We start from the raw sequence: 6,399 nt of genomic DNA on the forward strand, positions 1-6,399 counted from the left end.
ACCAACCGGTCCCTTCTTCTTGTCAATTTGTGCCACAAGCTCCTCTTCTCCCCAGTTCTATTCAGTACCTCTTCATTAGTTATATGATCTACCCATCTAATCTTCAGCATTCTTCTAGAGCACCTCATTTCGAAAGCTTCTATTCCCTTCATGACCAAACTATTTATCGTCCATGTTTCACTTCCATACATGGCCACACTCCATACAAATACTTTCAGAAACAACTTCCTGACACTTAAATCTATACTTGATGTTAACAAGTTTCTCTTCTTCAGAAACGCTTTCCTTGCCATTGACAGTCTACATTTTATATCCTCTCTACCTGGACCATCATCAATTATTTTGCTCCCCAAATAGCAAAACTCATTTACTAATTTAAGTGTCTCATTTCCTAATCTAATTCCCTCAGCATCACCCGACATAATTCGACTACATTACATTTTTCTGGTTTGGTTTTTTTGATGTTCATCTTTTATCCTCCCTTCAAGAGACTGTCCATTCCGTTCAACTGCTCTTCCAAATCCTTTGCTGTCTCTGACAGAATTACAATGTCATCGGCGAACCTCAAAGTTTTTATTTCTTCTCCATGGATTTTAATACCTACTCCGAATTTTTCTTTTGTTTCCTTTACTGCTTGCTCAATATACAGATTGAATAACATCGGGGAGAGGCTACAACCCTGTCTCACTCCCTTCACAACCACTGCTTCCCTTTCATGCCCCTCGATTCTTATAACTGCCATCTGGTTTCTGTACAAATTGTAAATAGCCTCTCGTTCCCTGTATTTTACCCCTGCCACCTTTAGAATTTGAAAGAGAGTATTCCAGTCAACATTGTGAAAATTTCTTTGAGTCTACAAATGGTAGAAACGTAGGTTTGCCTTTCCTTAATCTTTTTTGCTAAGATAAGTCGTAAGGTCAGTATTGCCTCACGTGTTCCAACGTTTCTACGGAATCCAAACTGATCTCCCCCGAGGTCGGCTTCTGCCAGTTTTTCCATTCGTCTGTAAAGAATTCGCGTTAGTATTTCGCAGCTGTGACTTATTAAACTGATAGTTCGGTTATTTTCACATCTGTCAACACCTGCTTTCTTTGGGATTGGGATTATTATATTCTTCTTGACGTCTGAGGGTATTTCGCCTGTCTCATACATCTTGCTTACCAGATGGTAGAGTTTTGTCAGGACTGGCTCTCCCAAGGCCGTCAGTAGTTCCAATGAAATGTTGTCTACTCCCGGGGCGTTGTTTCAACTCAGGTCTTTCAGTGCTCTGTCAAACTCTTCACGCAGTATCGTATCTCCCATTTCATCTTCATCTACATCCTCTTCCATTTCCATAATATTGTCCTCATCGCTATTGTATAGACCCCATATATACCATTGTATAGACCCTCTATATACTCCTTCCACCTTTCTGGTTTCCCTTCTTTGCTTAGAACTCGGTTTCCATCAGAGCTCTTGATATTCATGCAAGTGGTTCTCCATTCTCGAAAAGTCTCTTTAATTCTCCTGTAGGCAGTGTCTATCTTACCCCTAATGAGATTAGCCTCTACATCCTTACATTTGTCCTCTAGCCATCCCTGCTTAGCCATTTTGCACTCCTTGTCGATCTCATTTTTGAGACGTTTGTATTCCATTTTGCCTGCTTCATTTACTGCAATTTTACATTTTCTCCTTTAATCAATTAAATTCAATACTTCTTCTGTTACCAAAAGGTTTCTACTAGCCCCCATCTTTTTACCTATTTGATCTTCCGCTGCCTTCATTACTTCATCCCTCAAAGCTACCCATTCTTCTTCTACTATATTTGTTTCCCCCATTCCTGTCAATTGTTCCCTTATGCTCTCCCTGAAACTCTGTACAACCTCTGGTTTAGTCAGTTTATCCAGGTCCCATCTCCTTAAATTCCCACCTTTTTGCAGTTTCTTCAGTTTTAATCTACAGTTCATAACCAATAGAATTTGGTCAGAGTCCACATCTGCCCCTGGAAATACGACAGCAATATTTTTAATTCTAGAACACTAAAGGAGGGAAAATTTTTCTATTCCGTAATTTTCTGTCAGCAGTTCCAACAAATTACAAAAGATTACTTTGTTATCAGAAGATGCAGCAACTGTACACTTCACTCCACGTTCTACTCACCCTCCAGACCGCCACGGCCAATATTTTCCGGAAACCGGAGTTTATTAGCATCATGAATATATCCAAAAACTTATGTGTGTCCCGTAACAGGTTCTGAGATTGTAAAAGCCCCTAACTAAAGGTAAGTCTACGTATGGTGACGTGTTCGTGGATCCATTACTGTTCCCACCGAACGCTGGAGCAATTCACTCTACGGAGGCCACAGGTGTCGAGCACGTCCTTCGCCGAACAAACCTTGGAGGGGTAATCGGCTTAGCGCCTGACGCCGCACCACACAAACACGTGATTTTGTTACGAGTTGACTGGGGAGGCGCGTCGCTGTTTGCGGAGGCACGCTGCCCTCCGCCAGCCACCCCCACACCCCCGCGCCACCGCCCCCACACTCGCCACCCCCGCACACACACATCGGCTCGACCCTCCAAACAGGCGGCCGTCCACACGGCGCCGACACAGTTTGTCGACGACGCGTAAACAGAGCCGCGAAGCGGAGAGCACTCGCGCGGAAAGAGCGCGGACGCGAGCGCACGCACGAGCGTACAGAAGCGGGCGTTACTGCGCGCCGGCCGGCAATCGCCGCGCGTACCCGCCGTGATAATGGCGACAGATTGGCGCACAGTGGCGACGTATTAATGACGCGCTGTGTGGCCGTCATCAGGAGCTCGGTACACTGGCAAATTCCGCAATTAACTGCTCACCGACGGACTGATGAACGCGGTAATCAGCTCGGGCCTCGGCTGGCCCTGTAGCCCATTTACGACGCTGGTTGCTAGATTTGGTGCTTACCGAATCGTGAGCATTGTCATTTTATGTTGAACGCCCCATTCTGCGGCTGAAAGGTCCCGTGGTCCACTTTCCTCAGTGGCAGACGGATATCACAACAAGTTTATCTTAAAACATTTTTATAGTTATTACTCTGTCCACACGACACGCAGCTAGTACTGTATTAAATACGAGGAGTAATCATAATGCTTTAACTATCTCTCCAGAAAAATATGTTTACATTTTGTTTGTTTTCAGGTACATCTTTTTCATTCTTAATACAGTTTCAAATACAGTTTTCAGTGCCATAGCAACGGCTAGAATAACCAAAAGAAAATGGCGCTGCCCAGTGATAAATTCGAGTGTTTACAAAGATAGTCATAAAGTTTCGATTATCACCTCGAAAACATGAAGTTACGTAATTAATTTTCTGTTTGTTTTCGCGTATGTGTATTCTGTCGTCATCAACATTCGAATCCCAGCATCACAGTAGCCTATTACGCCTCTATAGATCCAAATTCCATATATTGTTTTTCTAAAAATAGTTCAAATGGCTTTGAGCACTATGCGACTTAACTTTTGAGGTCATCAGTCGCCTAGAACTTAGAACTAATTAAACCTAACTAACCTAAGGACATGACACACATCCATGCCCGAGGCAGGATTCGAACCTGCGACCATAGCAGTCGCTCGGTTCCAGACTGTAGCGCCTAGAACCGCACGACCTCTCCGGTCGGCGTACAAGGGTAGTCATAAAGTTTTAATTATCACCTTGAAAACATGAAGTTACGTAAGAGGCGTGTTTTTTAAGTAAGTACCGTTTTGAAATTAAAAAAAAAATAAGTTCTAAGATTTCTCAATAATTTTATTTTTACATGAAAGCCTGTACCTTAATCTATGCACTGACGTCATCACAGTCTGATTCTTCCTTGCCGGCCGTGGTGGTCTAGCGGTTCTAGGCGCTCAGTCCGGAACCGCGAGGCTGCTACGGTCGCAGGTTCGAATCCTGCCTCGGGCATGGATGTGTGTGACGTCCTTAGGTTAGTTAGGTTTAAGTAGTTCTAAGTTCTAGGGGACTGATGACAACAGATGTTAAGTCCCATAGTGCTCAGAGCCATTTGAACCATTTTTTTGATTCTTCCTTGTTTACGTTGTGTACTGAGTGTTTAAGATGCCTCCGATAATCGTGAGTCCCGCCGATTGTGAAGTACGGGCTGTTATAATATTTCTTAGTGCTAAAGGTCTAAAAGCGATCGATATTCATCGTGAGATCTGTGCAGTTTACGGAGAAAACACTATGAGTGATGGAATGGTAAGACGGTGAGTGAGAGCATTTAAAGATGGCCGCCCAAATGTGCTTGATGAACAACAGAGTGGGCGTCCTTCGGTCGTTAACGAAAGTTTTGCGCAGAAAGTGGAAAATAAGGTGAGAGAAAACAGACACTTTACGATTTCCTCCTTACGGGATGACTTTCCTAATGTTTCTCGTAGTGTTTTGTATGGCATTGTGACCGAGGACTTGAATTAGCGAAAATTGTGCGCACGTTGGGTACCGAAAATGTGGACGGATGTGCACAAAACCAAACGTTTAGACAGCCAAATTGTTACGGGCGATCAAACATGGGTGGCCTACGTCACACCAGAATCAAACCAACAGCCATGGAAATTGAGTAAGGGAATCGTTTTGCTAAAAGACAATGCCCGTCCGCATGTGGCGAATCAGACCAAAGATCGCATCACACGTTTTCGATGGAAAACTCTAGATCATCCTCCGTGCAGCCCTGATCTTGTGCCCAGTGACTACCATCAGTTCCTGCACTCGAAGAAACTCCTGGGCGGTCAGGTCCTCAAGACGATGACGAAGACAAAACAGTGGTGATGCAGTGGTTAACAAGTCAGGCGGCAGACTTCTATGAGGAGGGTATTCAAAAACTGGTACAACGTTATGACAAGTGCCTCAATATTGACGGAAATTACGTAGAAAAGTAGATTAAGGTACACCCTTTTATGTAAAAATATAATTATTGAGATATCTTAGCACGTCTTTATTTAATTTCAAAACGGTACTTACTTAAAAAACACGTCTGGTATTTAATTTTCTGTTTGTTTGCGCGTATTCACTCATCGTATACATTCGAATCCCAGCATCACAGTAGCCTGCTACGCCTCTATAGATCCAAATTCCATCTACTATTTTTCTTATCTAGTGAATTGTTTCTTAACTTTGACTGTCGCTCCCTGGAGTCATAATCATTTTATTTACGTATATCAGCTCTGATAATAAGTTTTACGAATATTAACATTTGAGAATGTTTCAAATGGCTCTAAGCACTATGGGAGTTAACATATGAGGTCATCAGTCCCCTAGACTTAGAACTACCTAAACCTAACTAACCTAAGGAAATCATGCCCGAGGCAGGATTCCAACCTGCGACCGTAACAGGTTCGTGGTTCCGGACTGAAACGCCTAGAACTGCTCGGTCACAGCGGCTGGCATTTGAGAATGAATTTTCTTTTTTCTGCGTGCGTTATTTCTTGTACGCTACAATGAAACTGTTGCAGTAACTCCGACGTAATCGGTATCACATTGTCTGTAGCAGCAAGAAATCTTTTTTTTTTTCCATTCGTGGCCTAATGGCTAACGAAATCAGCCAAACATCTGCCGTTGCTTCTGGTATGTGTTTTATATTCTTTCTTCGCCTTTTTCTTTTAGTATCTCTTCGTTTCTTGTTTCATTCATGCATTTATCTTTGGGCGCCCTTATTTAACTCCATAAGATTTGGGGAGCAGAAATTCTGTGCGACATGATTACCGTGAACACTCTCTGTTTTTCCTCTCTCTCTCTCTTTCTCTCTCTCTCTCAAACACACACACACACACACACACACACACAGGCAGACAGAATGTTCTAAGGCAGTTCACAATCTGCCTTCTTGTATTGAGCAAACATTACGAGAACGCTGGATGTAGTAAAATTATAAGGATTATAAATTAAAACAGTACACAGCTACCAATATGATTTAAGTAATGTTATTTAAAGAAAACCATTACAGGTTTAGAGATTATTACAAATCCATTTTCATATGGTTCTTACAGATTTTCTTGTTTCCTTGCTGCGGCCTCGTTCTGTAGTCATTTTCAATTTTGTGCTGTGCTGTATAAATTTATGTTGTACATTTTGAATTTTCCGCGTTTTATCACGTACACTATGTGAGTACTGTTAAATTTTCGGGAAACTGCTTGAACGCACACCATATTACGTTTAAAGCTAGCACACACGCAGAACGTAGTCCAACTTCACAAAACCCACTATTTCTCAGTATTCCGTGGCAGTTAATGTGTTTGAGTCTGGTACAGGGGAACCCAGCGGTGCAGGGTGTGTCGCAAGTTCCCGTACCTGTCTTGACTTTGTACAGTGGGGGAATAAATAGTTGTTTTATCGATGTCCCTGCTTTGCAGATGTCCCACTTCGCAAAGCAGTCCTGCTTGATAGAGAGAGAG

This window comes from Schistocerca americana, chromosome 3, assembly GCF_021461395.2.
Source record: "Schistocerca americana isolate TAMUIC-IGC-003095 chromosome 3, iqSchAmer2.1, whole genome shotgun sequence".
Lineage (NCBI taxonomy): Eukaryota > Metazoa > Arthropoda > Insecta > Orthoptera > Acrididae > Schistocerca > Schistocerca americana.